Genomic DNA, 19425 nt, shown 5'->3' on the forward strand with positions numbered 1-19425 from the left:
ACGCATCCTTGGCCATATTCATGAAGACGAGATAGTTGTTGAAACTCGTGGTAACTGAGTTTCACGGTCAAAGGTTGTGACGCCCTCAACGGAGACTATAAGAGAAATGGTTTGAAAATTTATACGACTACACAGAGAGGGGGTTAATTTTGCTTCAGAATGCTGCTGTAGGTTTGCAGATGCTGTGTTAGAACAGATGTCAAAGAGAGATCAGTAAGGAAGTCAGGCAAGGTTGACATTTAAGCTTTCCATGGCTGACTGAATCTTGTTGTGGAGATTGGGTTTAACAGCAAGCCAGGCAAAGGTCCTTAAATGAAGGACTGAGTGGTGCAGACCTGACATTGGTATTATTGAAGTGAATGTGGATTGCTCTTCATTCTCCAAGCGTAAACCAGGTCTGGCTAGAGTAGGTACTATGGACATTTCATGTTGGGGTTTATATCAATACCAATCGATTCCCCCACTACACAGATAACTTGTATGAACACACTTCAACTCCAGATGAATTCTAAATATCACAAACTACTTATACTAACATGCCCAACTCGCTAAACAACTATCAACAACAGATAATAATGTAAAGCAGTAAAAGCAAACCACAACACAAAGATTTACCGTGGTTCGGCTAATGATGCCCCGCTTCCACAAGAGCCGTTCTTAATAAAATGGGAAGAAGAAAGATTACAATCTCTCCTTTCAGTCTCTCACCTTACTAAATCACTCTTATCTCTCTACAGGGTTGTATCTCTGTAAAGGTTATCTCTCTCTTTTGTTTTAGTCTGGATTCCAATCCTTCTGACTTGTTTGGTTAGGTTTTCCAAAACCTTGATTTTTTGGTTTTATCTCCAAAAACCAACTTTCGCGGAATCTTGTAGCAAGCCCACGAAAAAAGACTGACTGGGCCAGCCCATGTGGCCTTGAAGTCGCGACTAAGACACGGAAGCCGAAAGCGGGTCACCTCTATGAAGCTGGTCGCCTCTATTCTATCGGAACCCCCCGAGAAGGAAGTCGCCTCCATTTCTGGCATTCCACGCCGATTTCCAACCCGTTTACGTCGGCTTCTGTTTTCTCTCCTCCTCATGGGGATAACTCCGACAATCCCCCCTCGAGCGGTGAGGGGGATACCTCCATGCAATTGCCAAATCAGCAGGGAGGGTGTCTTCGCCATTAAAGAATAGCACAACAAACATCAAACTTACTTTTCGGTAAGACTTTGGTCATCATATCCGACCCGTTCTTGTCGGTATGGATCTTCTCGATACACAAATGCTTGTCTTCGAAAGTACTTCTCTAATCCATCGATAACGCATATGTATGTGCTTGGATCTAGAATGAAAACTTCGGATTCTTGCTCAAGTGGATGGCGCTCGATCGGTATCACATAGGACTACAAAACCTGTTTCGCGGTTTTAGCCCTAGTTCGTCGAAGAACATCTTCATCCATAGCAACTCTTTGCAACACTTCGATTGGCTCGCAATATACTAAACTACGTAGTGGAGAGGGCAACACACTTTTGCAACTTAGATTGCCAAGAAACCGCTCCCCCCGCAAAAGTAACCGGATAACCGGAGGTGGACTTCATCGAGTCAACATCACCGCCATGTTCCGCATCGGTGTAGCCTTCAAGTAAGGGCTTACTTCCACCAAAGCACAAACATGATTTGGAAGTGCCTTTGAGATATCTCAATATCCACTTAACACCTTCCCAATGCTCTTTTACCCGGATTTGATGAAATCGCTTACAACCCCAACGGCGAAAAGCAATATCGGGTCTAGTACACACCATGGCATACATCAAAGCGCCCATCGGATGCATAAGGAATCTTTTCCATCCGACTCGCTCATGCTCACCCTTAGGGACACATCTCTTTGGTCATGCGGAACTAGCCACCGCGGATTAACCGACCGGCGGCGATTGATCCATGAATCTCTTCAACACCTTCTCAATGTAGCTTTCTTGAAAGCCACAACTTCCACTCTTTCGTCACGGTGATCCACATCCCAAGTATCCGCTTTGCTTGACCCAAATCCTTCATCTCAAAGGACTTACTCAAGTCTTTTCTTCACTTGGATATCTTGTTGATGTTTGGGCCAACTATCAACATATCATCCACATACGTGAATAAAGACAATGAAATCCCCATCCGGAAATCTCGAACAAACACACAATGATGATCGGAAGCGGACTTCTTGTATCCTTGCTTCGCCATAAAGGAGTCAAACTTTATGTACCAATCGTCTCGGTGCTTGTTTCAACCCATACAAGCTCTTTATCACTTGCATACTAGGTGCTCCTTGCCTTTGACCTCAAACCCTTTGGGTCGGGTCCATGTAGACATCTTCTTCAAGGTCTCCATGAAGAAAAGTTGTCTTAACATCTAGGCTGCTTTCAACCTCTAGGTTCATACTTGCGGCCATACCCAATACCACCCGGATAGAAGTCATCTTCACTACTGAGAGAAAATCTCATCAAAGTCAATCCCCTTTCCTTTGACCGAATCCCTTCACAACAAGGCGAGCTTTGTGCCTTGGGTGAGGATTGTTCTCCTCATGCTTGATTTTGTATATCCACTTATTCTTGAGAACTTTTCTCCCCGTGGGTTTCTCAACTAACTTCATAAGTGTGATTCTTATGCAAAGAATCCATCTCGTCATGCATGGCCTTCAACCACTTTTCTTTTATGCGTACCTTCAAGTGCCTCTTGATAGTACATAGGTTCTCCACCATCCGATAGTAGCACGCACGCATTATGTGGTGGATACCTGGTTGAAGCTATTCTCCCTGTCGGGACCTCCTTGCCCCATCGGCCGGTGCCGGGGAGGTTGCAGACTTCGCTTTGCTCGGTGGTGGTTCATGCATCTCTCATCGCATCTTCTATACCAATAGGTTCTATCCCATCATGAAGCAATAGGATTCTCATCATGAGCTTCAAACTCATGGTTCTCTGCATTCTCAATGCCTTCGCGACGTTCCACGGTAGGAACTTTCGGTTCGAATCAACAAGATCATTGGTGAAAGCCTCAGCTTCTCACCCTCCTCAAAGTCTGCTATGGTTTGGTCTTCTAAGAACACAACATCTCGACTTCGGATTACCTTCTTGTTAATCGGATCATAGAGTTTGTAACCAAACTTTTCATCTCCATAACCCGGAAAAATGCACCGCTTGGCTTTGTCATCAAGCTTGGATCTCTCATCCTTCGGAATATGCACAAATGCCCCGCACCCAAATACCTTCAAGTATCCATAATCAACATCTACGCCGACCATACTCTCTCGGATAATCACTATTCGGAGGCTTTGCGGCGACGGGTTGATCACATGCACTACCACATACACATTGCTTCTACCCGGTAGCTTCTAGGTAGCTTAGAGTGAGATAGCATGCATCTCATCCCTCTACAACAATGGTTCGGTTCATTCTCTCGCTATTCCATTATGTTTGCGGTGTCTTGGGAACGGTCCGCTCATGACGAATCCCATGACTCGGCAATACTCTTCAAATGGCCCAATGTACTCACCCCCATTATCGGCGAATACACTTCAACAACTTCCCGGTCTCTCTCTTTCCACCATCTTTGTGGAATTTCTCAAACACGCCAAGTACTTCATCCTTGGTCTTCGCGGACTATAGGCCCATATCTTTCTTGACGATCATCAATGAATGTCAAAAAGAAGCTCCACGGTGGGACTTCACTCTCATAGGACCACATAAGTGCGGTGCACTAGCTCAAGGGCGATGTCCTTTCTATGAGACGGGAATCTTTGGAAAGACACCCGTGTTGCTTTCCTACCAAACAAGTGAGTACATGTATTTAAATGTGTACCTTTAATAATCCGGCATGGCCTTTTGCTTGGCAAGAACTTCCATCCCTTTTATGCCCATGTGACCGCGTCTCTCTTGTGCCACGGTTCGGATGAAGCTTCTTCTTACGCGCGTTTCGCTTCGCTTTACACAAACTAGCCTGTGTTTTGTAAAGAGAGCAAGTTTTCTTTCCTTCCGGCTGCTACAATGGAACCTGCGCTTTCGGTTTCCATACCCCGTTACCAAACGAGTTTACAAAGCCATCGTCATCTAATTTCCGGCCGAAATTAGGCTTAACCGTATGTCGGGGACATGTCTTACATCCTTGAAGTGTCAAGGTGTAGCCGACATTGGTTTCTATATGAACATCTCCAATGCCTATAATCTTGAGACGTAGCATTTACCCATCCTCACTTCACCATATTCACCATTTGTAGGTAGTGAAGAATCCCCGCGGCGATTGTGGCGTGATAGGATGCTCCTATCTATCACCCACTCGTATCCCGACATGAGGTACTAAGGCGGACACACCACATCGACCTGATTCCCACTAGGTCGCCGACTAGTGCGGTAGTATCTCGGCTGTGTTTCCGTTCCTCGCACCATGTCTTCTTCATGTACGGTTATTCTTCTCATCCCTCTTGTTATTCAAGACTCATATCTGAAGTGGCCTTTTTGGCACAATAGTAACATTGCCTCTCTATCTTAGGAGTTCTAGCTTCACCCATAGATTTATACGTCATCACCTCTAGAGCGAGATGGTTTTTCTGTTTTGACCTCTCCCCGTTTCTCGTGAAAAGGATCTGCGAGTGAGAAGAGCGCTTGCACTCCTTCTAGTCTCCTCATTCAACAAAGGCGTGGTAGCCATCTCCATGGTAACAATTCCATCCTGGTCGCTCCATGTAGAGAAACCGCTAATGTCTCCCAACTTTTCGGGTAGAGAGCCTAATAGAAACAAAGCCTCAACTTCGTCTCCCAAATTGATCTTCATCAAATGCATCGATTGATGATATTCGTACTTCATTAAGATGCTCGGACATTGAAGAACCTTCTTGGTACTTCGTAATGCGCAAACTTCTTAACGACTAGCACTTTGTTTCCACCGACTTCCTCTCATAAAGGTCTTGAAGTTTCTTCCATAGACTGGAAATTTTGTAGTCTCTTGGGCCACATGGTGAAAGACACATGTCGTCAATCCATTTGTCGAATGTATCCAATCGCTTTTTTCGTCAAGCTTTTTCCACTCAAATTTCATCGATCTTTTTCGGTTTTACTCCCTCATTCTCAATGGGAAGTGCCAAGTCCTTGCGGTATAGCAAGTCTTCCATCTTGGCTTTCCCGGATGGTGTAGTTCTTCCTATTCGGACTCATCATACGAAAGTGTTCACGGAATGGTCCATCTCTACAAGTTATTTAACCTCAAATCTTTCTCGGGAATTTCGTCAAACACCGACCAAGATTCGATAACACCAAGGCTAGGATAACACCCTTGTTGGGGTTTAGGCTATTCTAACCAAGGCTCGATGAACCACTTGAATTGGGGTTTATATCAATACCAATCGATTCCCCACAACACAAAGATAACTTGTATGAACACACTTAAACTGGGAAGGAAGATGAATTCTAAATATCACAAACTACTTATACTTAACATGCCCAATCTCGCTTGTTTGGTTAAACAACTTGATTTTTTGGTTTTATCAAAACCAACTTGATGATAATAATGTAAAGCAAGAAAAGCAAACCACAACACAAAGATTTACCGTGGTTCGCCAATGATGCCTACTTCCACAAGAGCGGAGGTTCTTAATAAAATGGGAAGGAAGATTACAATCTCTCTTTTTCTTTTTAACTAATCTCACCTTACTAGATCACTCTTATCTCTACGGGGTTGTATCTCGTAAAAGGTTATCTCTCTTTTTTTTGAGAAAATGAGGGTGAGCCACCCAAACAACCAAACATACAAAAAAAATAATAATAACTCCTTCTTTTAACTTGTTTGGTTAGGTTTTCCAAAACCTTGATTTTTTGTTTTATCTCAAAACAAATATATAAACCAACACGCGATGCAAATTCCTTCTTGAACACTTAGAAATAGCTACCAAGCCCTATTAACCAAGAAATAGACTAACGAGTAACGAAGTTCATTTCCACAACCTTTGATCAAAAGTCATCATATCCACATAAGAACCTATTTATCATCATTATTTTCCAACCCTCGGCATGGATTGGAACATCTTCAATCTTCATTCTACAATATAGGATCCATCCGCCATAAAACTCATCCCTAAGTCCCTAACACAACCTCTATTGACTAAAAAAGTAAAATCTACCATTTAATTAAACACACCTCAAGTCCAATTCGGCCCGTAATAATGACAACCATAATTAAAACTAGAACACATTGACTCTTTCTCTCCTCATGTGAGGGATAACTCCAACATTTCAAGTATTTTGCACAACGGAGGTTTCATGGGAATTGATAAAAAGACATTATATAGTGGAATGTTTGACAATACAAGAGAGCATAGAGGCTGCACTTGAGTGAGGGTGGAGCCGCCGTGGAGGTCTTTACAGATGGTGTTGGATTTAAAAAGCTGCTGTTCAAGCTTTTAGCTTAGAGTCTTGCCCTTGTTCAGGCAAGCAAGATATGTAAAGAGAAGGGTGCTAAGCTGTGTTATCTCTTCGACTTGGAAGTGCTAATGAAGCTGCTAGAATGGCAGTCATAATACAAAGCCAGAATCCAATTTTAATTGAGCAGAAACTTGTATGGATTAATTAGAGCACAGAAAGTTCAGAACAGGAACTACATCAGATGTTAGTTTCTGAGGTGGTTGTTGCTTGGACGCCCAAGTACTTCGGTACTTCCTAAAGCAACACTAATCTGACCAGCTTGAATCTGTCCAACAGTCTCTGCACTTCATATCCTAAAATGAAATGCTGTACGATGCAGCTGCTGAGAGCTCTTATTCTTGTGTTTACTGGATTTTTTCATGGCTTTGGGTTTTTTTCAATCGTTTAATTCGGAATTGACCCTTGCCTTCCAATTTCCTCGTTGAGTATTTGCTAGAGAACATTGTAAGTCAGTAACATTTGGGCTTGATGAGGCTTCCATTTTCCTTTTTACTCAATTACTAGGATCCCTTGTCCAAACGAAACACTATTCTACGGTTTTATCCATGTCAAAAACAATGGACTGCTCAGGAGTCCAATGGAGTATTGTTCCACTTAACACTGATCAACTGCTACTGCCATTTGGGTCGGGTAGGTTCCGGTTTGCTGTATTCGGAAATATTCTGAAATGTGGGTTTGAACTTGATGTTGTTATTTTCAACACTGTACTTAAGGGTTTGTTTTTGGAAGGCAAACCAGCACCAGCTTTGGAATTTTTTAATACAATACTGAAAAATTGATATTCCTCGCGATGTAGTCACTTATGGGGTTGTGATCAATTGGTTTTACAAATCGTTAAATTCGGATTCTGCCCGTAAGTTGATGAGCTCAATGGAAGACGAAAAACTCGTGCCTGATGTAAATATCTATAGTATGATTATAGATTGCCTTTGCAAAGAGGGTAGGACCAATGAAGCACTTGAGTTGTTAGAATTGATGCTTCAATGAGGTAAAATGCCTAATGTCATTACATTTACTTGTTTGATTCATGTCCTATGTGTTTCTAATACTTGGAACAAGGCAACTGAATTGGTACATGATATAATGATATGACCAGTCGATGAATCTGGCCAAATGGAGCACATGAACTATTAGAAAAAACATCACTCAAAGAAACGGTCCCCTGTACAATGCGTTGATGGAGCAAGGTTGATGGTTCTACACTCTGTTCAATATTATTGTTCAAGGTTATCTCGCGCAAAGGATTTTCATAAGTTAGTGCAATATCTTTATACGATGGTGCAGATACAGAAACAACTTCGCCAATATTAAATTTGCTATTGGAAGATGAACTAAACAAATGACGTACGGATAGATTTGTAATTTATTGGGACAAATGCGGATGGTATTCCTACGCAATTTATTTGTTTGTAGTTTGTGTGTGTGAAGCTTGCAGCAAATGCAATATTTGTAGAATGGTGGAGGGTGAACATTATTTGGCTGTTTTTTGCTCGTTCACAAGCAGGAGTGTCACACAAGATGTTGGTGGTAAAAAAAACATCCACATGACACTCATAGTGTCGCTTGTAGTAAGTACACAATGGATTTGGCAGCTTTGGATTTTCTATGCAACTTGTGAAAAGAAAATGCAAAAATTCTAGAAAATTAGATTATTTACTACAGCCAATTGAAGGGAAAAAATGGTGTATGCGGCATGCTCCATTTTCTATACTTAAGTTTTACACTTTTACCTAATGGTAGTGGATAAGTGGAATTTGAAGGAATAAGTGGGCCTTTGCGTGTGCTTCAAGAATAAGATGTCACTCTTTGGCTCAAGAAACAAAATCTGACGGTGACCATAACCTCCTCACTGAAAAGGATTTAGTCAAAAGAAAGAATGAATGTGAGTTTTAAGCAAAGTGGTTTGTGATTTGATGTATAATTCGTTGTTTAAGTGATGAGTTTGGTAATGTGTGTTGCTTGCATTTGGTCACTTTGTGTGTTTAGAATGCTAATACTTAATACCAGATTTGGGGATTTCGATCACTAGTCCGTTTCTGTAAGGGTTTCTGTAATGACTGATCCTATGAAGTTTGACTCTGACAACATGGATGGGCCTGTAAAAGGAGAGAAATTTTGGTCTCGAAGCACATGTACTCCCAAGAGATGCTCCTTATAGATGTCATGTGCCTAAGCAAATTCATAGTATTTATTTTGTGAAGTTACATGCGAGTGAAGACTGACTGGGAACTTGTAAAGAGAAATCAAGCCCAATTTGAGATGGTTGAAGCGATAAAGATGAAAAAGGTAGAACAAAAGGGCGTACTTGGATGCTGTTATTCCTAAGCTTCTTTTAATAATGGAGTAAATATATTGTTGCATACACAGTGTTTGTTTCATTTAATGGTATCTACTGCTTAAGTACTTGATATATGATAACTGAAAGTAATTGGACAAAATGAACAGTTGATTTAGCAACTGTGTTTGATAACTGTAGTGGTATGTACACAATCTGAAAGCAACATTCAAGATGCTTAAGGTGTAGTGGTATCTACACATACGGAAATCAATATTGCACAGGTGCAAGGTGGTGTTATTGGGGACCAAAGAGATCTTGAGGAGAGCATTATAGTTACACCTATCCAGAGTCACGAAGATAGGATTACTTCTCTTCCCCAACTACCCAATAGCCGAGAAAGAAATATGTATGAAGGGTTAGTTGCTGAAAATGAGGAGGTAGATGATATGGATGACCTATCAGATTATGAGGAAGATATATTTAATGACCACTTGCCTAAAAACAGGTCGAGGCATGAAACGTCTTCAGAGGATTGGTCAACGGTAAAGCCAAAAAAAAGCAAAAGAATCCAAAAGCGTTCTTTTGGAGAAATTGAGCCTACTCTCGCAATGATGAAGAAGGTAAAGTCACTAACCAAAAACAAAAAGAGGTATCTTGAGGGTTATACGAAAGAGTTTTGGGACGACACTATGAGACTTACATACGTGTGTTGTGTTTGCGGGTGTTTTTTCTGTGACTATGAGAAAACACAACTTTATCTTAGGAAAGATCATCCTAAGATAGTAAAGCAATTGAAGGCTAAAAAGTAAGAGATCAAATGAGACGATTCCTATGAATACTTGCTTGTGGTATGTGTAATGATTAATCTGATTTGTGTGAGGGCTTCCTGCCTATTGTAGTCTTTGTATGCTCCCTTTGTTTTTGTTTGGGGCTTGTGGATTGATGGCAGATGGTCCCTCAGGCTATGGTTAATGGGGTTGCTGATTGTGGTTTTCTTGCCAGTGTTTGTTCCTTCCGGATTTATGCGTGTAGGGAGAAATTCCAAGTGTTTTAGGTTTGATGCCTTATGTTACTCTTAGAGAGGGTATGTAATGTTTCCCTATGTGCAATAAATAGGTGGGCCCCAGCAAACTTTAAAAAAAAAAAAAACTGTAAACAAGGGCACATTGCCAAACATCTAATTTTTGTAACAAAATCTTTGGGCAGGTCGAATGCATTCAGGTGATATCTAACTTAGAGGCACTGACCCTTGAGAAAAAGAGAAATAAGAAAATACTCAACTGGAAAAGGATGGAAATAGAACCTGCGGAAAAAGATCTTGAGAAGGCGGTACGCTTGCATGCATTGCAAGCCAAGAGAGAGCTTTTGCTCTATGCTCGTTGGAGCAAGAGCATAATTATCCAATAAGCTAAACCAACTAAATTTTATTTAGATTCTTTCCATATATTGTCCGGTTCCAACCTTTTTCAGATATATGTGTGTGGGAGTGTGTGTGTCTTGGCGTGGTGACTTGGGGTGTGGGGATTCATTTTCAAAACATTTGCTCTTTGCTTCATTATATGCAATATAAAAGCATAACATTTCTTGAAGAGAAACAGTTCTGTGAAAAATTACGCAACTTGAGATATGCGATGGGGAAAGGTGTATGTGAGGATCTTTTTTTCCCTGAGCTTCTTGGGTAAAGAAGTGAGAAAACTGTTGCATACACAATGATTTTTCTTTCACTAATGCTAGCTATTTGTCATGGGATTGATAAATGAAAGTAACTTTATGTTGTGAATATAACAGTGCGGAAACAACGTTACCCACAACAAACGGATCAATCCTACACAAAGATTGATCCTTCAAACTAGACAAGACTTCTTCAACACCCTCCAAGCAATATCCCAACACTTCTCAATATCAAATAACAAGCATATGAAGTAAAACAATTAATATAAAAGAAGAACAAACCACAAGACGAGATATATCGTGGTTCGGCAATTTGCCTACGCCCCACGCTGCGAGTTCAAGCTTTACTAGATGTCGAGGATAGCAGTTACAAGTCTCTCAATTCACTCACAAAGAATGAACACTCAACTCACAAAGAATTGCTCTCTTGTAATCTCTCTCTTTCTTGGTTTTGGAAAAGTTAGATTTTCCACAAAAACTGATTTTGTTTTTATACCAAAAAACCAAAACCGCGGTTACTGTAGCGAAGCCCACAAACAAAAGGCTCGGCGGCTGAGGGCTGGTGGCGCTTCTTCCGGCCGGGTCGGCTAAATTCATGGACCATGGCGAAGTCGCGCCACTGAATGTGAAAAGCAGAGAAAAACTCGTTTTTTCTCTACATTCTCCACTTCGGTGAGGTTTTAACACATAAAACCAAGCCGAACACATCCAGTAAGAACACCTCCAGCAAGGAAGACTCGCAGTCAACTGCCCCGAAGGGCTATGCCCACACAGGGCTCTTTCAAACATGTAGGATTTGGAGCAAGTCCAAACAGTGTTGGAACTTAACTCCGGTGACAACTTTTGTCAGCATATCAGCAGGATTGTCATGGGTGTCCACTTTCTCAAGTGCAACATCACCATCCTCAACGACATCCCGTATAAAGTGATAACGGACATCAATATGCTTGATCCGACCATGATGAACTTGGTTCTTCGCCAAATGAATAGCACTCTGACTATCACAATACAAAGCAACACTGTTCTGCTCAATACCCAAATCATCTAGAAGACCGCGAAGCCATAATGCCTCTTTTCTTCGCCCGCGCCAGCGTCATATACTCGGCCGGTAGTAGATAGAGCAGCGGTGTAACTGTAGCATACACCTCCAACTAACCGGTGCACCATGCATCGTAAACACATAACCAGTAGTCGATCGTCGTCTATCTAGATCACCTGCATAATCAGAATCCACAAACCCACTGACATAACAAGTGCCTCCACCATAAACTAATCCCACATCCAAGGTACCCTTCAAGTACCTTAGTACCCATTTCATCGCCTCCCCAATGCCGCTTCCCGATTTGCCATATACCTGCCGACAACACTAAGCGCCTGCGGAAATGTCCGGGCGTAGTGCACACCATAGCATACATCAAGCGCCCACGGCACTTGCATAAGGAACATTTGCCATATGTTTTGTTCCTCCACCGAACTAGGAGAGAACTTAGAATGAAAGCCCGAAATGCTTGACTAAAGGTGTAGAAACCGACTTTGCATTCTCCATACCAAATCGAGAAATTACTTTCGAATGTATTTCTTACGAGATACAACTATCCGCCGCTTCTTCCTATCTCTGTCAATCTCCATGCCCGAGATCTTCTTGGCTCCACCTAAGTCTTTCATCTCAAACTCGAGAGCTAAGTTGAGATTTCAACTTGTCTATCTCCACCATGCTTTTGGAAGCAATAAGCATGTCATCCACATAAAGCAAGAGATAGATGAAGTCATTACCACGAAGCCTTCTAAAGTAGACTGTGAGTCATACTTACCCGGGTGTACTCATGTTGCATCATGAATGTGTCAAAGCGCTTTGTACCATTGCAGGCGATTGCTTTAACCCGCGATTGACCGATTCAATTTGCATACATAATCTTCTTTCAAAGAAACGACAAACCCTTCAGGGTTGTCTCATATAGATCTCTTCGTCCAAGTCCCCATGCAAGAAAAGCGGTTTTCACATCAAGTTGCTCTAACTCCGGTTGAAGTGGGCAACTAAACTTAATAACACACGAATGGACGTATATGTTTGACCACCGGGAAAATACCTCATTGTAGTCAACTCCTTCCTTCGTGAAAAACCCTTTGCTACCACTCTTGCCTTGTACCCGATCTTTGTCGGACTCGGGGAAGGACCTCTTTCTTTTCGAACACCCATTTATCTGCCGATAGTCCTTTTGCCCTTTGGCAATAAAACTAGGTCCCATGTGTGATTTTTATCAAGAGATTCCATCTCGCTTGCATAGCTACTAACCAATCTCGTAATGAGCATCTCTAACGGCTTCCTTGAAGCTATCGGCTCATCATCTTCGATATTCGGTGCATATGCCACTAAATCCACGACCATAGTGTTTCACCCGGCTTCGTGCCCATACTTGTGCACTTCTTTAACTTGTCTCTCGTGGCCTAGGGTCAGCCACTACTACAAGCGGATGCGGATCTCTTGCTCTTCTCTTCTTTCTGATTCGTGTGGTTCCATGATTTGGTACCTCATCATGATCTAACCGGTCATCTGGCTGCATCGACGACAACTCAAGCTCATTAGCTTGAACTTCTATAGACTCACCATTCGCCCGACTACTTGGAAACCATTGAAGATAACACGGAAGTCTCATCAAAGGTAACATCTCTGGCGACCCGGGGAACTTGTGGGCTTCTAGACACCACAATCTGTATCCCTTTACCCCATTTGCGGCTAAGAATATGGCCTTCTTAGCTCAGGATCTAGCTTGTTGTCCCTCACATGGTAGTAAGTCAGTCGATCCAAACACTTCGCAAGATACTATAATCAAATTTGGGTTACGACCACACCTCATAAGGTGTCCCGCAATCTATAGCTGGTAATCGGTGACCTATTAATGCGGGTAACACGCCATGGACACCGTGCATCGCCTAATACTTTGCCTGGGCGGCATTAGACAATAAACATCTTGCTCTTTCAAGCAAAGTTCTATTCATCCTCTCGCCATTCCATTCTGGCGTGGCGTGCCCCCGGTATCCGATTAATGCGGCAATTCCGTCATATTTTAACGAGAACTCTTGGAAAGGTCCATAGGTATACTTCAATTACCATTGTCGGGACCAGAATGTCTTTACCTTCCTATCGTGCGATTCTCAACCCTTGCCTTCCACTTCTTAAATGTCTCAAACACTTCATCTTTCGATTTCATCATATACACCCACACATAGCGAGTATGATCATCAATGAATGAGACATAATAGCGGTTATCTCCCTTGGAAGCCACCACGGAGGTCCCCAAACATCCGTATGCACATAATCAAGGATGCATGTTGTCGTGTCTTTGGCTTGACTTGAACTTGACTCTGCCTTTGCTTCCCATAGACGCAATGCTCACGGAACCCCATACTTGGCTTCTTCAAGTTCTTCAAGAATCCTCGCTTGCACAACTCGGACAAACCCTTTTCACTCATATGCCCTAAACGATATGCCACATCTTAGTGCACTCGAATCATTACTACATGCACCCATCGCTACATCGCTTTATCACCGTACTACCAATCAGAGTATACAAGGTTCCATATTTTTGACCCTTCATAACAACTAAAGAGCCATTAACAATATTTAGGACTCCACCCCAGCCCCACAAACTTGTGGCCTTTGGAATCAAGGTACCAAGAGAAATAAGACTTTTCTTTAGCTCGGGAACATGTCTCACATCGGTTAGAGTCCTCACTACACCATCATACATCTTGACCGTATAGTTCCAATTCCTACCGTCTTACAAGCAACGCGTCATTTTACCCATTAAAACGGAACCACCATCAATGCTCTCATAAGAAGTAAACCACTTTCTATTCGGGCACATATGATAGGAACATCCGAATCAAGAATCCACCTCTCGGTCATATATAGTCTTGTGTGGACACACGAGTGAACTCATCCTCTTTGAGCACGAAGCATAATTTGCCTCAAATTTTGCCTTACCTTTCTTCGACCATCTCTCTTGTTCTCTTTCTTGGTGAGGACAATTACTTGCGTAATGTCCTTTTTCATTGCAATTGTAAAGATTTATACATGTTTTAAAGGCTTCTTTGACTTGGACCTAGAATTATCATTACTTGAATAATTTCGTTCGGGGAATTTCCTCTTGCCACTAGCCCCGACTTGCATCAATGCTATTCTCTACACGTGTCTTCTTCATCAACTCATAAGAAAGAAGTGCACTCGAACTTTGTCAAGATCGGCGACTTCTCGTTCATGAATGTAGTCATTAGATGCTCATAGCTTTACGGCAAGGAGAATATTAAACATGCCGCTTGATCCTCATCATCCATCTTCATACCAACATTCAAATAATCCGCTAGGCGTCGACGGAACTCATTAACGTGCTCTTGCATCGTTGAACCATCGACCATCATGTACCGATAAAGACGCTTCTTAAGGTACATCTTGTTAAATCATGCTCTTGGTCATATACATAGACTCTAGTTTGAGCCAAATACCGGCAGGTATTTTCTCCCATCACACTATACATGACCTCATTAGCAAGACATAACCGGATTGATGAACGGCCTGAAGATCGAACTCTTCCCAATCATCATTACTCATACTTCGCCGCGCTTAGATTTAATCCCCTTTAAAGCCTTGGCAAACCTTGTTGGATAAGGATGTCCTTTACTTGGACTTGCCAAATCCCAAAGTTATTCTTCCCATTAAACTTCTACTTCAAACCTTGCGTTTGACATCTTGGGAGCCATTTTTCAAGTTACACACAATAACCCAAAAAAAGGTTTCACCTCGAATTTAATCGAACACCTTGTTTACACAAATTTCGAGCACTAAACTCAAAATCCTAGGTCGTATACCTAAGCTCTGATACCAATTGTTGTGAATATAACAGTGCGGAAACAACGTTACCCACAACAAACGGATCAATCCTACACAAAGATCGATCCTTCAAACTAGACAAGACTTCTTCAACACCCTCCAAGCAATATCCCAACACTTCTCAATATCAAATAACAAGCATATGAAGTAAAACAATTAATATAAAAGAAGAACAAACCACAAGACGAGATATATATCGTGGTTCGACGAATTTGCCTACGCCCACATCGCGAGTTCCAAGCTTTACTAGATGTCCGGAGTAACAGTTACAAGTCTCTCAATTCACTCACAAAGAATTAACACTCAACTCACAAAAGAATTGCTCTCTTGTAATCTATCTTTCTTGGTTTTGGAAAAGTTAGATTTTCCACAAAACCGATTTTGTTTTTTTATACCAAAAACCAAAACCTTGATTCTTGTGAAAGCCCACAAACAAAAGGGCGAAAGGCGGCCTTCGCCTTTGGGCGCGTGGGTGCGCTGGTGGCGCTTCTCGAGCTGGTCGCGCTTAATTCATGGACCATGAGCGAAGTCGCGCCACTCTGAGCGCTTTGGCTCGAATGTGAAAAGCAGAGAAAAACTCGTTTTTTCTCTACACTTTACAAAATGTAAAGTTGATTTTGCAATGGCAAGTGATGATATTGAATTCAGCTGTACATTATGTGCCTTTTACAAAAGAATTTGGGCAGGTAGAACTCCGTCAGGTGATATATGAGCTACAGGGTCTGACACTTGAGGAAAAAAGATGTAAACAAATTCTCTATGGAAAGAAGAAGGAAATGGAACATGAGCAACAGACTCTTCAGAAGCTGCGTACTGCCTGCATTGCAAGGAAAGAGTGGGCTTTTGGTCCTTGCTTATCAGAGGAAGAGCTTAACGATCGAGTAAGTTCACACCATCTTAATACTATTTGGATTCTTCCATTGTCTTGTTTTAACCTTCATATCTATGTGCGGATGTACGGTCTGTGTGATTGCTTGTGTGTGTGGTAAATTCCGGATTGGGATATAAACTCTCAATGGATATGCAGTTTGCGCCATCATATGCAATCTAAAAGCAGGACAGTAGTCGACGAGAAATGACTCTTGCGAGAAACTAAACCACTTGGAGATACAAGGGAGAAAGTAATTTCTTACCAAGCAATGGAAGAGGCAGCAATACAATATTCACTGACTTGGTTATCATTGTTCAACGACCAGCTATTCAGGAGCAGGTAAAAGTAATTATTTGTTTTGATTGTTCTTTTTATTTGTATTGTTTTCAGCTGACCTTTGTTCAGATTAATAATGTAAACTTAGACATAAATATTTTTACAACCTACCAAATGCTAATCTGGACATAGTAAGAAAGGAAAAGCATGCACTTGGCAAAATGATTAAGTAAGGCCATCCACAAAATTACTAATTCATCAAAAGAAGAATTGGTAGAACTAACCAAGAGAAGGATTCAAGCTTATGAAGTCTTTATTGAATTGAGAAACCAGCGCATTGAATGGGTAGAACAACTTTAGTCCCTCACTTTTTGGTCAGTGTTGAGATTATTAATTCCACATCACGTTAGGTGTCTAAAGCCTAGCCAATCAGTATATGAATCCCGGTGCCATTCCACTTACTACCAATTGGTTTTGAGTTAAAAGCCCCACACCAGAGATGAGGCCCAACTGTGGATTGGACTCAGTGGTGGCTAAGCTGGGGACAGTAAATATAAATAAATCTTCGCCCACGTCGGGTGTCTAAAGCATTGCAAATCAGTATATAATCCTGGGGCCAACATAGAGAATACCGTGCGCTGATTTTTTTCTTTTTTTTTACCATTTTTTCTTTCAGAATGCATACTACAATCAAAGCCGCTCTCTCTTGGACAATACCAGAAATATGGCTGCAAAGAATGATATAGCAGCCTTGCAGAAACTTTCTCAAACAGAGGTTTGTTAGATTCTGTTTCTTAATTTCAGTCTATGATTATTGTGAAGGTCTTAGCCTATGTTGCCTTTCCTCCTTTCACTGATTTTAGGGTGAGCAGTTCATGTTGCTAGCAGAAAATTGAGTAGAGATGGAAGAATGAGGAATTCTGAGGAGAAACCTTCAAGTTCTTTTAGCAACAGTAGAATCACGGATGACAATGCTCCTTTCATGAAAAACAGTGATGAGCAGGAACATTAACAGTTGCTACCGGTCCTAAAGAGCTTACCGAGGAAGAGACACAGCATAGTTGAGGGCTTGAAGCTCCAATTTCATTAAAGGATAAGTAGAAATTCTGAACACCATCGAAGACAGCAGTGAAGCAAGTCCTCAAAATTAATGTGATTGTAGTAGTCTTGTTAGCGATCATTGCTTGTAGCACTTAGAGGAAACGAAGGCCTAGATGATTGGTAATGTGATTGTTGACCGCTTGCTTTAGCTGCAGGATGCAACTTGTAATAACCCTGTTCTCTACAACTAGGTATTTTATCTGCATATTAGCAATTTAGCATAGCTCTGTATATTAAACCAATACGTTCCAACCCAAGCAACTAGGTTTTAAAGAATGATGTAAGAACATATTTATTAATATGTTAATCATGTTATCAAATTGCGTCTCTGGAATGTGTTAATCCCAACTTACAATGAGGCGATCTAGATGAATGAAAGCTGCAGCGGAGGCCTAACTATCAGTTCATATGCTGAACTTCGTGTAAAATGTTCCTAAACAGTAAAGTACAAGTAGAAATAGAAAACTTTTAAAATTTGGTTTATCGAAATAATCTTGTCAAAGATATCTGAATACAAGATTATTAACAAGATAATTTTTTTGACAAAAGATCGATACCTCCATATCTTTGACAAAGAAAAATGTAAGCATATATATTCTAAAAGGAGAATAACATGACAAGGAGTCGACGGATCCTTACTCCTCACATAGCTGATGCACGTACTTGCGCACGTTTAAGGTACTATCCCCAGACCCCAGTTGGTGATCGAAAAAACCAAATGTGCTATCCCTAGTCCCCTACAACAAACGACCAATGCATACACCTAAGGCATGGGGCATTACTATTCTACCACTACTGCAAAGCAAAAAAAAGTTTTACAGCATTCCACTTGGCAGACAAGGCACGACCAACTTTTTTTTTTTTTTTTTTTTTTTTTGTTAATCATCAGATATTTATATATATATATATATATATTATAATCCAAAGATTACACAAAATCTATCACTGTTCAGAATATTCCATAGCCATGGTGGCGGGTTTTCAACCTATTATGTGAAAACAGGATCTGGCATGCACTGCAAGCATGTGGGCAACTTTATTTCCAGTTATGTTCACCCATTTTGTACAGTAATTATCTACAGTAGATAATAATTCTAAAGCATCCAAAAGTAGTAGTTGAGAAGACCATGATATGTTAGCATTCTTCTTCTCCAAAAAGGTAATGACAATTTGGGAGTCAGTTTCCACTTCCAAATTCTGTATGTTAAACTTTAAGCTCCATTTGATGCCTTGGAGCACTCCTCTGCATTCTGCTTCTTCTGGGTTGCTATCTCTCCCATGTTCTATTCCTGCAACAAAAAAACGTCCATTAGAATCCCTTAAAACAAACCCATAGCATGAGGCTTTTCCTTATATGTACGGTGCATCAGTGTTTAGCTTGACATGATTAATGGGAGGCGGTCTCCAGTGCATTTCCTTCTTGGGATTCAATTGTGGTTCTTGCAAGTTCTGGTTCTCAGTGGAATCAAAAAAATATTTAACAAGCAGAGAAATTTTGAAAAAGTTTGGTGCTCTTTTTTCATGAAAAACAGAGCATTTTTCCAACCAAAATTTCCAGTACAAGTACAAACAAAATTTGGTCCAAAGTTTTCTATTTATGGGCCACTTTGAAGGTGGATTAAACCAAATCTATCCACTGTTTTACCTGCAAGTGCTGAAATTGAGATAATCTGACATTCCAGGAGATATTTGCCCATATTTTCCTAGTGAAATGACAAACTAACAATATATGATGTACAAATTCCACAGGCATTCCACATAGTAAACAAGATTTGTCATTGATATGAATAATTTGAGCAAGATGTTTCCTAGTTGGTAAGATTTCATGATAACATTTCCAAGCAAAAAGTGATTCTCTTGGGCAATGATGAGTGTTGTGCCAGAAAGCTAGGTTGGTTGTAG

The 19425-nt window shown here is 41.1% G+C and overlaps 1 long non-coding RNA gene across 2 annotated transcripts; it reads left to right on the plus strand.

Annotated features, from left to right (window-relative positions):
• Positions 1-15899: 15899 nt before the first annotated feature.
• On the plus strand, positions 15900-17869 carry LOC147505224 (uncharacterized). Of its 2 annotated transcripts, XR_015220560.1 has the most exons (4): positions 15900-16156; positions 16303-16485; positions 17099-17197; positions 17286-17869. It is a non-coding gene; the product is annotated as an uncharacterized LOC147505224 (long non-coding RNA). The 2 variants fall into 2 exon arrangements; XR_015220559.1 differs by lacking the exons at positions 15900-16156; positions 16303-16485 and having other exon boundaries at positions 16823-17197.
• Positions 17870-19425: the final 1556 nt, after the last annotated feature.

Source organism: Coptis chinensis, chromosome 4 (assembly GCF_015680905.1).
Source record: "Coptis chinensis isolate HL-2020 chromosome 4, ASM1568090v1, whole genome shotgun sequence".
In the NCBI taxonomy this organism is placed as follows: Eukaryota; Viridiplantae; Streptophyta; class Magnoliopsida; order Ranunculales; family Ranunculaceae; genus Coptis; species Coptis chinensis.